The 18,926-nt window shown below is 43.1% G+C and overlaps 1 protein-coding gene across 1 annotated transcript in view; it reads right to left on the bottom strand.

The window, feature by feature from the left end:
• RNF182 (ring finger protein 182) overlaps window positions 1-15,594 on the bottom strand; it is a 33,069-nt gene extending 17,475 nt beyond the window's left edge. Inside the window, exon 1 of the mRNA XM_033934507.1 lies at window positions 15,471-15,594. The gene's annotated coding sequence lies outside the window, so the exon portion shown is untranslated. The remainder of the gene's footprint in view (window positions 1-15,470) is intronic.
• Between the last annotated feature and the right edge of the window lie 3,332 nt (window positions 15,595-18,926).

The raw sequence follows: 18,926 nt of genomic DNA, 5'->3' as shown, positions 1-18,926 counted from the left end.
CTTCTGAGAGGTACAGAAGTGTACATCTGCAGACCAGACATGAAATCCAGGGAGGTATGCTGTCTGCCTGGTGCCAAAATCAAAGTTGTTATGGAGAGCTTGCCGAGACTCATCAAGCCTGATGACTATTATCTGCTGCTGCTGGTACTGGAGGACTGGAGAAGTACAGATTAAGAATGACACGGTGACAAAATTCATCACCGTTCCTGTCCTGCGGATAACCGCGGGAAACCATCTTCATGTTATTCTTTAAGGAGAGAGGGAAGAATCAGAGTATGAATGGCCACAACCACTGACCCTCAACCTTTGCTTTGAAGAATGCTGGAGTAGAACAACCTGAGGTTGAAATAGACACTAAAAAATGACACGGGATTATTTCCCGCGGTTATCTGCGGGGACGGGGACGGTGATGAATTTTGTCACCATGTCATTCTCTAGTACAGATACGGTCCCTTTCCACAAAAGTGGAAGTAAAAAAGAAGTAAGGAATTACAGACCACTAAGTATGACTTCTGTGGTAAGCAAATTCATGGAAACACTTTTAAAACAGAGAATGGTGAAGTTTCTGGAATCAAGTGGATTACAGGACTGGAGGCAACATGAAATCACCAGACCAATTTTTTTGACTGGGTGACCAGAGAACTGGATAGAAAAGATGTGCTAGATGTGGTGGTATATTTAAATTTTAGCAGTGGTTATTAAGATAATTAAATTGTTTAAAGATGTTGATTTTTAACAGTACAATGTTATTATTTCTTGGCTGTATATGGTAAACTATATTTTATGTAATCCACCTTGACCTAAAAGTGGTAAAGTGGAAAATAAATGTCTGTTTTAAATTAAATTGCCATACTGCACAGTCCTTCATCCCTTCTTTGATGCTTAGGGCTTGAGGAGTAGTGGCTCCTGGCTAGTAGGGGGTGATGTTTATGGGACGGTAATGGATACCAGAACATGATAGTGCAGTATTTTTGTGGAGTTTTTCTACAAAAGTGCCTGTTTTTCGTATGATTCTGGGTAATTCTAGTTAGATACAAGCATATGTGTTAGTTAAGGCCATGCCCAATAGAAGCGTACGAAAAAAGGTGAATAAAAATCTAAATATAAATGTAGCTAAAGCCAGAAAAACACACTACAGATTAATATAAGGGAAGGAATGGTGTTCTTTTTATGTACTTTGCTGTTGGGCCAGATCATGAAGGAAACCAGAAGAATCCATTTTGGTTCTCTGTCTTTTCTATATCTTCTCAGTCTTTGGAATCCATTTTGTTTTCCAAGTCTTTGTTCTCAGCATCGTGGTGTTAATTAATACCACATGTGCTTGCTTTAGACTGGTTAGGAAGATAACGTGTCCCAAACTAAGATATAACAGGAATTAAATATAGTTATGAATGAAAATTATGAATGAAGGCTTGGCCAAGCAAGTATGACTAAAGTATGTGATTGTATGACTGTGTATTGAACAAAAGAATGGGTTTTGAAAAACATATGATATATCTTTGCAACCTAAAGAAATCCTAAAGCAACATCTGGAAGTAATTAAGTCAGAAACTCCTGCTCTAACATAGGAAGGCTTCTGTGTGAAGCTGTTAGCTCAGGGGAAGGCAGCCCCTCCTTCAGGCTGACAACTTTTCAGCACTGTGTGAAGATGAAACTTAGCTGACAAGCAAGCTGACCAATTTTCAGCATGGTTCATAGGGCTGAGAACATTTCAGCATCTTTTTAACAAATAATTTCTCTTAATATACTTTTGTGAAAATTATGATTTATATTCAGAAACGAAACAAATGTACTTTTCTGAAACTTTTGTTTTTGTCTAACTTTTAAACACCTCCTTTGTTAATTGTTATTGGTTGTCAAACTGATGATGTCACTGAGCCAAAAGTATATAATAGAGCAGGGAGCACACACTTTTTGGGCTTGCAAGCTACTTTTAAAATGACCAAGTCAAAATGATCTACCAACAATAAAATTTTAAAAAAACACAACGCACACTGTACGCATAGAAAATGTTAATTATCATTCCTATTCCAGGGTTTTTCAAAGAGGTCAAAGCAGATGACTCTATGCACTATCACCTCAGTAACAACCATACAAAAATAGACAAATATACCCCCCTCCCTTTTTACTAAACCACGATAGCAGTTTTTAGAGCGCAGGGAGCTGCGCTGAATGCCCAGCGCTGCTCTCGACGCTCATAGGCTCCCTGCGCTAAAAAAACTCTATTGCGGTTTAGTAAAAGGGGACCTTAGTGTAAAATATAGACAGCAGATATAAATTCAGACACATTTTGATCACTAAATTTAAAATAAAATCATTTTTCCTATCTTGTCTGGTGATTTCATGAGTCTCTGGTTGCACTTTCTTCTTCTGACTGTGCATCCAATCTTTCTTCCCTTCTTTTAACCTGTATGCTTCCTCTCCTCCAGACCTCATTCCTTTCCCCAACTTTTCCTTCCTCTCTACTTGCCCTTTCTTTCTCTCTGCCTCCCTTTCTTTTTTTTCTGTTTCTCTTCTTTCCTTCTGTCTCCCTGCCTGCCCTTTTTCTTTCTTTCTCCCTGCCCTCCCCCAAGCCACTGCCACTGCCATCGGGGACCAGGACCCAAACCACCACCAATAACAGGTCCGAAAGCCGCCGCCGCCCCAAGCTGTTCCTGCTTCGGCGGACCAGCATTCCTCTCCCCGACGTCAATTCTGCTGTCGGGGAGAGGAAGGCTGATTGGCCCAAGATCGCGATCGACCTATTGGGGGAAATGCTGCTGGGTCCTGCCTACGCGGAAACAGAAAGTAGGCAGGACCCGGCAGCAAGAAGAGCAAATGCTTCACTAAGCTGTCTCCCGCCTTAGCCCATAGCGAACGCTTGTTTCAGGGCTCTCAACATGTGCGTACCGGCTTCCCTTCTTCCCCCCCCGGACATAACTTCCGGTTTCGGAGGGAAGAGAAGGGAAGCCGGCATGCAAACGTTAGAGCCACGGAGCATAAGTTTGCTACGGGCTGAAATCTCCAAGCCGGTTTTTTTTGTTTTTTTAAAATGTTCAGCAGCGGCGGTAGCAGCAGATGACAGCTGGGCGGACCGCCCAGCTAAAAGGCCCAAGAGAGAACCCTGGAGAGGAAGGCTGATCGGCCCGGTAGATCAGGACGGCAACACGAGTCTATCACGGAGCCCGGGATGGGCTCTGCGATCGACTTGCGTTGCCTTCCTGAGCTACTGGTCGATCGTGATCGACGTGTTGGGCACCCCTGTAATAGAGGGTCATGAGATCCTGAGGTGAGCTTGTTATCAGAAGGCCAGCATTTGGCAACTATAACAATCTCCCATTAGCGCAACTGTTAATGCAAGCAATTATGCTTTATTCTTTTGATCTCATAATGGAAAAATAGAAACAATAACTCAATAAATCTTAATTATAATTTTTAAAACCTTGTGCTGGTGTCATTTTGCATGTTTTTTAATTATTTTTCAAACCTTGAGCTTTCAAGAGGCGTCATGTCCCTTGCTCAATTGGCGTCCCTGGGTGTGCTCTGCCTCAAGCTCATTTGGTCATTCATAGAAACTCTAGTGAATAGATATTTCACATGGTTTGTGAACCAAAAGGGAGAAAGTCTTGTTATCATAGAAAAACACTGACTTGTTTATGCGCATGGGGAAAAATAAAAATGGTGGCAATCGGAAAAAGAAAAACCGTGAGTATACGCCTGTTTTAACTATTAAGATGCATCTTTAAGATATAAGCAGGAGAGGAAAACCGGAGAAAAAAAACCGTAACAGTAAGTAGCATGCTTGTAAATATGTAAATTACTGTATAAATATGTGGTAGAGGAGTGTGAAGTTAGTATAAATTAAGTTATGTTAATGGAAAAAAAATTAGAAAAAAAGTAAAACAGAAAACAATGTAAAAGCCCAGTGGAACGACAAATGTGGCTTGTAGCTTTTTCAGCTGGTGGTCCACATTGCTTTTCCTCTGTGAAAGAGAGAAGGGAAGAAAAAAAACCACGTGTTCCCAGATGCCATCCCGATGTCGGATGATTTTCAAAACCTGGACAAAGTGTTGAGTTTTGAAAAGCCGTCCGGACTCCCGGACATGTCCGGAGAAATTTGGACATCTGGTAACCCTATTTAAGGTCCCTCCTATTGGCCTCCTATGGGAGGGGCCTTAAACAACCTGGACCTATCAGAGCCTCATGGCCCCTCCCCGGTGCTTCTCAGGATGCAATAGGGAGGGGAAGGCCCATTTTGAAGATGTGGGCCAGCTAGCCGGATGGAGTAGGCATCCCTCCAGTCAGCCATCTAATTCAAGGTATGGGGGATAGGGGTTAGAGGTGGGGGGGATGTTGTGTGGCAGCGGGAGAGAATAGGCATCTTTCTTTCCCACTGCTGGGGGTGTGTGTTTCACTTGGCAGCGGGAGAGTGGGCATCTCTCCCACTGCACTGGGGGGGGGGTGTTGTGTGGCAGCAGGAGTGGGCATCTCTATCGCTGCTGGGGGAGTGTTGGCTGTCAGTGGGAAAGATTGAATATCTCTCCCGCTGTTGTTGTGCTTTAGCATTTTTCTATGCGTGTGCCCATTGTTATCACCAGCGATGGGCACATGCAAATTTAGCGAGTTTTCACTACTCTCTGCCAACTCATTTACATGAGTGTTTTTTGGAGAATGACTCAGAACGGCTGCGATAGCTGCCCACTGTTTTGTAACGTGGTTTTGAGAATCTAGGCCTAAAAGTTTTGTTGACTTTGGGCAGGATGCACAAGCTCCGGCAACCTGTTAAAAGTACTGGGTTGGGAGCGATTTTAATTTTCAAATTATATGCTATTTGTGTTGAGTATCCCAGAGAAAGGGGGAAAGAACTGTGCCTGCGCACAAGAGTTAAGCGGTAGGCAGAGCTCTTCTGCGCAGCCCTAGTATAGTTCCTGATTTGCCGGAGCTGCAAGTTCATTTCTTGTTTTTTTTTTTGTTTTCATAAGCGATATGGATGTAGCTGTTGTGCATGTGTTGTGTGTGTGTCCTATGCCTAACAGCTGTGTTTACTTCTGATCATAGGACATACACTCACACAACAGACACACAAACAGCTATCAGCAGCTCCAGACCTACTGGAAACTTTTGCCCAGTAAGAGGTGGATGTTCCCTTCTGAGCATTACAGGAGTGCTCACTGTAATGCTAATTAGCTCCTTGTAATACATTTGCAAAAGGTTTTCAGTGGCTGCTACCACAATTGGTAGACCCCCCTCTCCCCCAAGAACCTTTTTGACCCTCAGAGGCTGAGCTGCCTTGCAAGTAAGACTGGCTACAACCAGCCTTATTTGCAAAGCAAGCTTTTGAGCACTGGGGCTTTTGTCTAGACAGTAGAGAATGACACGGTGAACAAACACCTTGGTGAGCCGTGGTTTGCCCATGGCTATGGAGACACCAAAGCCTGATTTGCTACAGACACGGGAAAAAAAACTTTTCAACGCTTGGGGGGGGGGGGGGTATGCAGAACTGCATGGGTCTCCCACCCCCTTTCTCCCAAATGTGAAGCCACTGTTGTTTGCCGCCAGCGCTGGGGATCCCATTTGTACACAGGCCTCCTTCCTGCCCTCCAGCTGCATGACCCCCTGTGCTGAAGCCAACCCGGAAGGCTTTCCTCTGATGTCAGAGCTGTCGGAGGGAAGCCTTCCGGGTCAGCCGGGGATCCCAGTTACCTCAACAGTCCTCCTTCCAGGTGGACTGCTCTTTCCTGGAAGGTGAGATATTGAGGTGAACATAATAAACTCATCAAAATCTTGAGGAAACTGGGTTTGAAAGGTAATTAAGAACATAAGAATAGCCTTACTGGGTCAGACCAATGGTCCATCTAGCCCAGTATCCCATCTTCAAGGAGGCCAATCCAAGTCACAAGTACCTGGCAAAAACCCAAACAGTAGCAGCATTTCATGCCATTGATCCAGGGCAAGCAGTGGCTTCTCCCAGGTCTGTCTCAACAGCAGTTTATGGACTTTTCCTCCAGGAACTTGTCCAAACCTTTTAAAAACCAGCTATATTAACCACTCTCACCACATCCTCTGACAACGCATTCCAGAGCTTAACTATTCTCTGAGTGAAAAAATATTTCCTCCTATTGGTTTTAAAAGTATTACTCTGTAACTTCATTGAGTGTCCCCTAGTCTTTGTAAATCTTGATGCAGTAAAAAACTGATCCACTTTGTACCCATTCTACACCACTCAGGATTTTATAGACTTCAAACATATCTCCCCTCAGCCATCTCTTTTCTAAGCTGAAGAGCCCTAACCTCTTTAGTCTTTCTTCATATGAGAGTAGTTCAATCTCCTTTATCATCTTGGTCACTCTTCTTTGAACCTTTTCTAGTGCCGTTATATCTTTTTTGAGATAAGGAGACCAGAACTGAATGCAATACAGAGGCATTATAACATTCTTAGTCTTGATTATAGCAGGTTTCCGGATCTCACTGCATCTGTGTAGAAAGAACCGATGTTTCAGTCATCATACTATGGCTTTTTTTAGGTGCATAATGACTGAAATGTCGGTTCTTTCTACACAGATGTGGCGAGACCTGGAAACCTGATACAATCATGATGTCAGCTGCGGAAGTGTAAGAGAACATTCTTAGTTTTGTTTACCATCCCTTTTCTAATAATTCCTAGCATCTTGTTTGCTCTCTTGGCCGTCGCCACACATTGGGTGGAAGGTTTCAGCTTATTGTCTATGATGACACCAGTATCTTTTCCTTGAGCGTTGACCCCCAGGGTGGATCCTAGTATCCAGTAACTATGATTTGGATTATTCTTCCCAATGTGTATCACTTTGCATTTGTCCACATTAAATTTCGTCTGCCATTTGGACGCCCAGTCTTCCAATTTCCTAAGGTCTTCCTGCAGTTTTTCACAGTCCACATGCATTTTGACAACTTTGAACAGTTTAGTGTTATCTGCAAATTTAATCATCTCTCGTAGTTCCAATTAAGGTGGTGTAGGGCTAAAGTTTTGCTTAGGGACCTTGTACTAGCCCTGCCCTTCCATCTATCAGGACCCAACTGAATGGCTTATTTCCAAAACCCACTATGTCGACATTACTTGCATTGGACACGACCCTTAATCGCCCCCCTCAATGAACCGAAACCCACCCTTCCCCCTCTTCTGTACTACCCCCAACCTACACTCCCCATACTCCTCCTTGACCTACTCGTTCCCTTTCTATCCAATCCTCAACTACTTCATTGCTTGCAACTTTGTTCAATTGTCATGAACCGCTTGTAACTTTGACTAACAAATGTGAACCGCCTAGAACTCCCTGGGTATGGCGGTATACAAAAATAAAGTTATTATTATTACTTGCATTGGATTTACAGGGTTTTGGAAATAAGTCCTGTCAATTGCTGAGTTATTCAAATTTATTTTGTAGACCTACAACATGATTTTACACTTAGCTACAGGTTCTTGTTTGTTTGGGTCTTACCTTCATATCATTAGCCTATACTGATTGTTCTGGAGCAGTGACAGACCTGTGATGAGTAATATTTTCTTGCAAAAAATAAAAGGTAACATAACCGATGCTATGCTGTATAATACTGAATCCATAAACCAGCTGGGAATTCTTCTTATGCCCAAAGTTTCTTGCTATGCTGAATAAGAGATCAAATTCCAGTTTTGATTTCTAATGAAATGAAAGAAGGGAGGATTGGGACTTGTATACTGCCTTTTTGTAGTTTTACAACCACACTCAAAGAAGTTTACATACAGGTACTTCAAGCATTTTTCCTATTTGTCCTGGTGGACTCACAGTCTATCTAATGTACTTGGGGCTGTGGAGGATTAAGTGACTTGCCCAGGATCACAGGAAGTGATGTGGGGTTTGAACACACAACCTCAGAGTACTGAGGCTGTAACTCTAACCACTGAATCCACACACTTCTCCAACACAATAGCAGAACGGAGCCAAGTATAGAACAATGAAGCCATTGTGACATCACTGATAAGATTGACTCTTATTGGTGGAATGAGGGAATCAGGGAAAGAGATTGGGACTTGTATAGTGCCTTTTTGTAGTTAAACAAACACACTCAAATACCTCTATCCCCTTTATTTGGGAAATCTTATTGTCATGTAGAGTCTGCTCCCAATGCTTATAAATACTCAGGAAAATTACACATGATTTATCATTCCCCTTTCTTCTGTTAGCTCCCATTCTACAGTCCTAGCAGATCTTTCAGTGGAAGTAGCAGGTTACATCATATAAGTTTGCCTGACAATTTCAGCTAACCTCAGAGGCTCATCAGTTCATCAACAATACACTAATAGGTACTGAAATCCCACAGAGAGATTGCCAGTGAGAGGCAGAGATAGAGAAATATTAGAAGACTACTTGTTTAAAATGCTGCCTTGCTCTCCATGCTAATGTTAACTTTTCCTATTCAGAGTTTCTAATATCCTATGTTCAATTAGTGCTACTGTTGTGTTCATTCAGTATCATTTTGTTTCCCTCAATAGCCTCAATGTAGCTTTCTACAGTTGTGGTGCTCTGTGTCCTACTTCACAAAAATAGGTTATTCTTACTCCCAGAGATCTGAGGCTCAGGGTTTGTATCGACTCATTAACCTATTTACTAAAGTATATTACAGCAGATGCAAGCATAAAGGCATCTTGATGTTTGCATTATTTAATGCAGTTTAGCATGTTAATCTGTGTAAATGTTACTGTGTCATTAATAAGGACTAACATGAAAAATATGCTGATGAACTCTGATGCATGCAAATTAATGGAAAATCTCATAAATACTGACATGGACTAGTGCATATCACAGGACTGAACTGGTGGAGGCCTCATTTGAAATCCTGGGGAGCATAGAGTGGTTGTTTGGGAAATTATGCTAGCATGATCTTTATTTTGAGAGGGAGCGATAAATGGCCTTGTCTCTGCAGTTAAGGGAGGGAATGCACCCGGAGCCCTGCCAGCTGAACATCTCTTTCTCTAGTTCAGCAGCCAGAACTTTGATTTATAAAATGACAATTCTACAGAATATTGTTTCTTTTTATACTTTAATAAAATAAGTTCAGTATAAAACTATTCGAGGCTTGTGTGGATGGGATCAGATGGTTTGCAGGGACAATGATGAGCTTGTGGGGATGGGGCGGAGAATTTTTCCCCATGTCATTCTCTAGTTGAGACCAGTAAAATGGTCTTTTGCTGTGTGGGGGTCAAACTGTGGAACTCATTTGTCAGTCAGTTATGAAAATGTTGTGACAAAGGTAGTTTTAGAAAATTACTTAAAACACAGTTATTTGTAAATGCATTTTTCTAGATACCAATTATCGTGATTGGTTTTCTGCTGGGCAATTTTTACAGGATTATTTGTTCATGTTCATTTGATTTTATCTGTTTTATTGATTTATGTATGTTAAGATATGTAAACCGTTTAGGAAAAGTTCTTCAGTTTTCTTTACTCTGTGTGAAAACATGTGAGGATCTGCAGAGTGAGGATCTGCTAAGGGGGAAAAAACGCTACTGGAATATCTTACCTGCTGGCATTCAAACTAGGAAAAAGTTGCAAGTACTTCTGCAAGCACAGCATGGCACAGAAGCATCGTGTGACCAAAGGTGTTGTTCAGGTTACAGCTTCTGTCTCTGTGCAGACAGAAAATGTTACCCATGCAGAGGGAGTGGTTCCATATGCAAGCTGTCTTCAGCTAGAATCCCGCATGAAGTAAATGAATTGAGAGAGGATGTGGCAAGACTGAGAACCATCCGTGAGACTGAGAGGTAAATGGTTCATGAGGCATCAAAGATTTCCAGCAGTGGTGAAAAAGAGGCTGTGCTGAGGGAAGACAGCTGGATTCAGATTACGGAACCCTGCAAGATTGGAACTGTGACTCCACCCTCCCTTGAACTGAAACACCAGTATGCAGCCCTGGAAGGAGAGAAGATGAGAGCATGCCAGGGAAAGGAAGGACCAAAGCTTAAAATCCCCAGAGTTCCTGGATCCATGACCACTAGGTTTAGTGGTGGTTGGTGATTCCCTTCTGAGGGGTACAGGGACGTCCATCTGCAGACCAGACATGATGTCTCAGACATGATATTTTTGATCTGCCTGGTGCCAAAATCAATGATGTTACGGAGAGTTTGCCGAGACTCATCAAGCCTAATGACTATTATCCATTGCTGCTCATCCATGTTGGCATTAATGATACTGGCTCTGAGAGAGAAGGTGAAGCAGTCAGGTGTGGTATTCTCGTCGATCCTCTCTGTTGAGGGTAAAGGCCTGCTTAGAGAAGCTCACATCCTGGAGATGAATGTGTGGCTGCATGGATGGTGTTGTTGAGAGTGTTTCAACTTCCTTGACTATGAGATGATTTTCCAAGGGCTGCTGAGCAGGGATAATGTGCATCTATCAAAAAAGGGAAGAAGTGTCTTCAGCAGGAGGGTTGCTAACCTGCTGAGGTGGGCTTTAAACTAGAATAGTTGGGGGCAGGGTTATTTATCAAAGCTCCCAGGTGAGTATAAGCCCTCAGGTAAGTAAAACACTAAATACCTCTACACAAAACGGAAAGGGGGTCAGTGTCTGGAAAGCTGTATATACTAATGCATGAAGTATAAGAAACAAGGTTCTGATCTAGAGGCTGTGATGGAAAAGGCTGAGTTGAATTTAGTGATGATCATAGAAATGTAGTTCATGGAGACCCATGATTGGGATATAGTTATACCGGGGCTATAATCTGTTCAGGAAAGACAGGGTAGGAAGAAAAGGAGGGGGAGTGGCATTATATTCTAAAGATCATATTAAAGCCACACAATTGCAAGATTTGTGGGGTAAGGAGGCATTATGGGTTAGTCTGGAAAGAGGGAATGGAAAACGTATTTACATTGGTGTGATATACAAGCCTCCTTCACAGACAGAAACATAGAAACATGATGGCAGATAAAGGCCAAATGGCCCTTCTATTCTGCCAGAGAAGTGGGCAGAGATTTAATAGTAGACATTCAGAATATAGCTGTAAAAGGGGAAGTATTACTAATAGGTGATTTTAACATGCCAGGTGTTGATTGGGTCATCCCTATAGCAGGGTCTTCTAGGAATAGGGAGATCTTGGATTTTCTACAAGGAGAACTGTTGGTAATGGAACCCATATGGGATGGAGCCATACTGGACTTAGTGCTTACAAATGGGGAAAGTGTTTTCGATGTTACAGTGGGTGATCACCTGGCATCCAGTGATCACAGCATGATATGGTTTAATATTAAGACAGGTGTAGAGAGGGCTCATTCGAAAGTAAAAGTTCTAGATTTTGAAAAAAAATAACTTTGTTCAGATGGGGGATTGCATCAAGGAATTGTCTGGATGGGAACATCTGGAAGAAGTAGAAAAGCAGTGGGCAAAACTGAAGGGAGCTATTGAAAGGGCAACAAACCATTTTGTAAGGAAAGTAAATGAAAGTTAAGAGGAAAAGAAGGCCGCTTTGGTTCTCAAAAGAAAAAGGTAAGAGAAAAGAGGTTAGCTTTCATAAACTAGAAAAGATTGCAGAAAGAGGAAGACAGGCTAAAATATCTGGAAAAATTAAGAGAAGTTAGTCAGAAAAGCATAGATACAAATGGAAGAAAAATATAGCCATATAATGAGGGGGGGACAAGACATTTTTTAGGTATGATAGGAAAAAATGCAAAAGTGGCATAAAGAGACTCAAAGGTGAAGGGGAGAAATATGTAGAAGCCGATAAAGATAAAACTGAATTGCTTAACAAATATTTCTGTTCTGTGTTCACAGAACTGGAAGCAGGATTGTAGTATACAAATGCAAATAGTGATAGAGGTGTGGTAGACCCTGATCAATTTTCAAAGGATTGTGCTCATGAGGAGCTAACTAAACTGAAGATGGATAAAGCAATGTGGCTGGATGGTGTACATCCAAAGGTACTGAAGGAACTTAGGGAAGTTCTGGTGGCTCTGCTGGCTGACCTTTTCAATGCTCTCTCTAGAATTGGGAGTGGTACTGGAGAAGGGTAGATGTAGTCCTTCTCCACAAAAGTGGAAGAACTAGGGCAAGTAAATTAATGGAAACACTTTTAAAGCAAAGAATAGTGAAGTTTCTAGATTCTAAAGGATTACAGGACCCGAGGCAACTTGGATTCACTAGAGGCAGGTCTTGTCAGACAAATCTAATCAGTTTCTTGGACTGGGTGACCAAAGAATTGGATAGAGGGAGTGTGCTAGATGTGGTATATTTAGATTTTAGCAAAGCCTCTGACAGTGTTCCACACAGGCGTCTAATAAATAAACTGGGTGACCTCAGGATAGGTCCCAGAGTGACAGACTGGGTCAGGAACTGGTTGAGTGGAAGGTGACCCGCATTTCTTGATAGACTCCTTATACCCTACACTCCATCCAGAACATTAAGATCAACTGAACACCATCTTCTTTCCATTCCTTACTTGAAAATCATTAGCACAAGGTGCGTTGCTATTTTTTCGGTTACAGCCCCCACAGCTCTGGAACGCCCTACCAGGTTACCTGCGAAATAAAACAACATTGGATAGATTCAAAGTGAAGCTTGAAGAATGATCTGAAATTTGGCAGGTAAGATTTAATGCTAAGAAATGTAAGGTCATGCATTTGGGCTGCAAAAACCTGAGGGAATGGTACACGAAAGAGGAGCGGGACTTGCGAGTGATAGTATGTGATGATGTTAAGGTGGCCAAACAGGATGAAAAGATGATGGCGATAGCTAGAAGAATGCTAGGGTGCATATGGAGAGGTACGGCTAGAAGGAAAAAAGAAGGTATTGTACACAGTTCTGGAGACTGCACCTTCAAAAAGATATAAACAGGATGGAGTCATTCCAGAGGAAGGTTACTAAAATGGTCAGTGGTCTTCATCATAAGGCATATGAGGACAGACTTAAAGATCTCAATATGTATAGTTTGGCAGAAAGGTGGGAGATAGGAGATATGGCAGGGCTGCCCAATTCCGTTCCTCGAAATCTACTGGCAGGCCAGGTTTTCAGGATATCCACAATGAATATGCATGAGAGAGATTTGCCTGCACTGCCTTCTTGGTATGCAAATCTGTCTCATGAATGTTCATTGTGGATATCCTGAAAACCTGGCCTGCCAGTAGATCTCAAGGACCGGAATTGGGCAGCCCTGAGATATGGCATAAATGTGCATGAGGTGAGTCTCTTTCATTTGAAAGGAAGCTCTTGAATGAGAGGGCATTAGATGAAGTTAAGAGGTAATAGGCTCAGGAGTAATCTAAGAAAATACTTTTTTTTTACAGAAAAGGTGGTAGATGCTTTGAAAGGCTTCTGGTAGAGGTGGTGGAGACAAAGACTGAGTCTGAATTCAAGAAAGTGTGGGACAGGCAGATGGGATCTTTAAAGTAGAGGAGGAGATAGCGGATGTTGTGGATGGGCAGACTGGATGGGCCATTTGGCATTTATCTGCCATCATATTTTAATAATTCTATTTTTTCTTTTGGTTGAAAATGAGGGGCACTGGCACTTCCCTGCCTACTTTGGCTGAGTATTGTGCCTCTGATATAGAATAGTTACGGTGAAGAATTGTCAACGACTATTAATAAGGAATGATCTGGGAATCCCAAGTTTCACTTAAGAGTCAAAAGTCAGTTCAGACTTAAATTTCATCCTGCAAATGAACAACCACTCTCTCAGTCCTTTCTTAGGATGGAAACTCAAAGCCTCCCCTGCTCATTCCTATATACTGTATTCAAGAAACATCAGCAAACACAGACAAACTGAAAGAAGCAGAAGTAAAAGATGTACAAGAGAGACGATAAAACTGGGATTCATTTTTATTTCAGCAGTACCTCTTGGCAACTCCAACATTTCTGAGTAACAAATAGCAACCATGAAAATAATAAGGGAACGAAATCAAGTGCTACAAAGTAACATTTGTTTCTTTGGCGTTTACAGTTGTTGCCAGAGCAAAAAGCCAACTTGTCAGATTGGAGGCATCCATCAACCCCACAGTGAGGTGGCACAGGCTTGCCAAACCTTCCTCACCCTTAGGACAGAAACAAGAAGTGCTCCCCTTCTCAACCTTTTTCTCCTTTCCATGGTACACTTATTTATGTATGTATGTATGTAGGTATTAGGTTATATTTACCACCTTTTTGAAGAAATTCATTCAAGGTGGTGTACATGATCAGTCTGGACATAAGCAAAAGACAGTGTCGAATATTCAAATAACAGTATATATTTTGACACAATACACAATAAAACACCTTAATAGACAGGTATAAGGGGAGATAGAACACAGAGACAGAGTAATGTATGTATGTATTTTATTATTTATATACCACTTATATCCTAAGTGGTTTACATTCAGGTATATTATTATATTTCCCTATATGTCCTGGTGGGCTCATAGTCTATCTAGTATATCCTGGGTAATGAGGGATTAAGGGCTAGATTCACTAACGGCCACCAACCGTGTCCTGACCACTTTGCGACCCGATTTTCCTCCGACCCGATTCACTAACCTCGTGGCCCATCATCCTATGATCTGATCCGATCCGCGCATGCAAATGAGGGGAAACGGCATACAAAGTAGGCAGGCAGCGATTGACTAAACAAAAGCTGCAACACCGACTGGGCTGGCCGATCAACAAAGAAGCGGCTGCTGGGGACAAGTCGCTCATGCCCTTTCCGATTGCCCTCTCCTGCTCTCTGCCGCCCTGCTCCGTAAACTCCCTGCCCCGACCCGATTCTCCGCTCTCTGCTGCCCCGCTCAGTAACTCCCTGCTCTCTGCCCCTATTCTCCGCCCTCTGCCCCGACCTGATTCTCCGTTCTCTGCTGCCCCGGCTGCCCTTCCCCACAGTGCGAGACCAAGCTTTTAACCCGTGGGTTTAAAGCGGGTTAAAACCACGGGCTCGCGAAGTATAAAAAAGTTTTTTAAAAAATAGCAGCTCGCAGGTCTGTAAGCATGCGCAGACCACCTACAGCCAAAGAAGATGGTTTGTGCATGCTTCAGGAGCGCTCACCAACAATCCGTGTGGTCGGAGGGGGGCATTCATCCGATCGCCCCCCATTTGCATGCTGACCCATTGAGAATTCATCGGCTTGCCGCAGATCGGTCACAGATCTAGCCCTAAGTGACTTGCCCAGGGTCACACATAGCTTGAACGCCAGCTTCTTTATATGACTAAGTTTTGTCAACATGAAACTTTATTTTCTTTTAATGATTTGCTAGACGCTGAGGGCATTCACTCTGGCACTGTACTTCTAGTTTTACCTTCGTGGGCACATTTCTCCCTCCAATGTCCCTTCACACACACACATGGCACCAAAGCAAACACGAAGTCAGACACCACCGACTATCAGCCCAGCTCTTTCTCCCTCGTGCTCCTCTCAGGGAACATGAGGTGCCGTGTCAGGCTTAAGTGACACGCCACGTACAGTACACACAGAAATTCGCAGGGCACGCTGAATAAAAGCGTAAGAAGAGCCGCTTTGTGTTTGCTCACCTGAGGGAAGCTTCGCTGCCGCTCGCGCTCTGCAGCTCTTCCTCCTCTTCCACGAGCTGGGCCGGGAGAAATGACACCTCGGGCGCCACCGCAGGGAAGCCGGGCCCGATGCCTGCCAGTCGCCATAGCAACAGTAACTCGAGCTGGAAGGAATTGGGAGGGGGGAGTGAGGAGGAGGGAAAGGCTGATACCTGATTGGATAATATCCAGCCCCGTGTGTAGTACCCAGGGTCCCCAGTCTGACGAGAAAAGGAAATGTGTGTGGATGGCTGCTCTGTGTTTTTCTCCCCCCCCCCACTCTCTTACCCATGCCGATGTTAATATATAGTTAAGCAAAAAAGCCACGACAGAACGCCGTTGTACAGAGTGAAGTGTTCTTGGAAGCTTGCAACTAGTTTTGTTTCGTTTTCTGATTCTGAATGCAGCTTCGGTGTATGCCCCGTATTTTCGTTCCTATTTGGGGATGCATGACTGCCCACTATTAATATTATAGGCTATCGTCAGAGATAATTGTGTGTGTGTGTGCTTGCTAAGTTCTAATTTATATGACTAACCACTCCAGGCTTTGTTATCTCTGTTAACAATTAAAATATTTTTTGAAGTGTAGGCAGGACGGTATAGGTCCTAGGTTGAAACATAAGATTTAACAGATATCAGGGGAAGACTGATGGCTTGAAGGCTAAAGTGAGTTTAAGAATATGGAGAAAGTGAAGAATATGGAAGAGTGAGACCATTTCTCCATGCTAATCAACAAATTAAAAGTGTTTAAATTAATTGCTAGATAGACAGATGCTGCTGACTGCGACAAGTAGAATGTGTTTCTTTGTCTTCTCACTGAAGTAGCTTACACTGCACCCACTTATATCTACCATGAGGATGGGCTAACAAAATTGCTCTGATCTTTCCCATAACCAAATGATTCTTATCTGCCAACATCTGGTTTTCATGCTTGCATCACTTAGGAAACATGCAATATCTGCGTAAGTCATGTAACTTCCAGCCTGATGCTATAACAATGTACTGAAAATCCTCATAAGGTTTTGAATATAATATTATTTCAACATTAACATTTTCCTTTGGATGGTGTAAATGCTAGTACCTACTGACAGGCAAATAAACGACAATATTCTATAACATAACATAGTAACATAGTAGGTGACAGCAGATAACGACCCGAATGGTCCATCCAGTCTGCCCAACTTGATTCAATTTACATTTAAAAATTTTTTCCTTCTTAGCTATTTCTGGGCAAGAATCCAAAGCTCTGCCCGGTACTGTGCTTGGGTTCCAACTGCCAAAATCTCTATAAATTTGCACCTAATTGTTTGGCATGCCGCCAACCCACCCATACCCCTCCCAGGTCCACACCCCATTTTGAGTTAGTTGCATGCCATAGAAATTAGCATGCAATCAGGCCTAGATGCACTAAAGTCAGTGATCATTGCTAAACCAGTTTTGACTGCTTTAGCGACGATTGCATTTGCCAACCCGATGCACAAAATGACTCACCGTGTGTTTTCCCCCTCGATTGCCCATTTTACGATCTGGCCATGCAAATTAGCTATTTAATATTAAAACCCCATGCAAACTTCCCACGTAATTGATGCACTAACATTGCTTGTTGATGCACAAAAAAAGCGATTTTAAAAAAAGTGACTCGTAAAGACCAGTTGCTTACCTGTCTTACCGGCACTTTTTTTAATGGGCAGAGATACTCTGCATGTGTTACACATGCACAATATCTGTTCCATTAAAAAAGAAAAAAAAAGCACCACTCTACCAATGACGGCCCTTCTTGATGTCTCCCCAGCCAACCGGCACCTAGCGCCAGTTAAAATTGGCAGGAGGGATGCCCACTCCCTTCTGCCTTGCTGACCCCCCCCCCCCCCGTGAGGAAAGAATTGGCAGGAGGCTGTCCACTCCATTCTGTCAATGGAGGCCCCCGTGCCAGCTGTAACCCCCTGAACCATCCCCTCCCTTCCCCCAAAAGGCAGGAGGGATGTCCTCCAAACCTACCCCCAACCCCCCCCCCCAATATCATTGTGTGAAGAGAGCAGGAGGGAGGCTCGGTGGCTCGCTGATCCAAAATGGCAGACCTTCTCCTCCTCAGTGCATCATGTGATACACAGGGAGGGGCCTAAGTCCCTGATTGGCTCAGAAACCTAAGACCCATCCCAAGAAGCCTAAATGAAACATTTAAATGAAATGTTATTGTTCGCCTAAAGCAGTGCACAGCAGCAGCGATTGTAAGTCCTATCCAAAGTACCTTGGTCAGACCACTTACTCCTAGAATCCACCATACAGTGGTACCTTGGTTTACGAGCATAATTAGTTCCAGAAGCATGCTCGTAAACCAAATTACTCATATATCAAAGTAAGGGAAACTCGCTTGATTTGTTCCCCCCACTCCCCGAGGCCAGTGGCACTGCTCTACCCCCCCCCCCGAGAACTGGCATTGCTCCCCCCCACTCACGAAGGCGTGATCTGCCATCCCCCCGTGCGATCCGGCACCCCCACCGCCGCGATCCGACATCCTCCCCGTACCCATCACCCACCAAAACACATCACTTACCCCCCATCTGGCACCCGGCACCGGCACCAACGCACAGGACATGCCGGTGCTGGTGCCCAAAGATCTGTCCTGTTCGCTGGGCCTTGAGCATCTGCGCATTTTTATCTTCAATTTTTATCTTCAATTTCCGTGTGAAAATTTTATCCTATGAGGCACTCCACATTTCTTTGGTGACTCCACATCTATTTTATTAGTTTTATTTTATAGCTTTGTCCATTTTTAATGGTTCTTTAGTCAGATTCAATGTTGTTTAATGTTCCTTTTAATTTCAATTCAAATTTTAAAATACTTACCTGTTTTGATTTATTTATCATTTTTAGCATTCTTTTATCCAGTTGTATACCAAATGGTTCCCTAGAATGTGGGTTTAATACGTACGTATGATTAGTCGTTTGGTGTTTTTCAATCTTTTGTGCCCTCATCGTGCCACCTCTCATCCCACTGATTCACTTATTTCCATGCTCACAGTTGCTCCACTCTCACCAGCGAAAACCGAAAAAACTCTGTGGAGTGACGATGTTCCTAAATGGACTTTATTTGAAAGTATCAAAGTTCTAAAGGTACACTGAAATCATCCACATAAAATAATTCCATCCACATAAAAATAAATCATCCACATAAGGCCTTTCCATTGCAAATGCAAGCAGTGTCTCGCTTCCGGCTCACCACACAATTGTTTCCCATGTACTCACCTTTATAGGACCCCCAGGGACCCCTGAAGAAGACTTTTTGCTCGAAACGCGGACCGTGTTGGGTCCTGTATCCCTAGCGGACTAGGTCCTTTAAGGCTCTTATGCGGCTGATTTATTTTTATGTGGATGGAATTATTTTATGTGGATGATTTCAGTGTACCTTTGGAACTTTGACACTTTCAAATAAAGTCC

The sequence above is a fragment of the Geotrypetes seraphini genome, chromosome 2 (genome assembly GCF_902459505.1).
Source record: "Geotrypetes seraphini chromosome 2, aGeoSer1.1, whole genome shotgun sequence".
NCBI classification, from domain to species: domain Eukaryota; kingdom Metazoa; phylum Chordata; class Amphibia; order Gymnophiona; family Dermophiidae; genus Geotrypetes; species Geotrypetes seraphini.
Note: the sequence above shows the minus strand (reverse complement) of the source record. Positions and strands in the feature narration are given on the sequence as shown.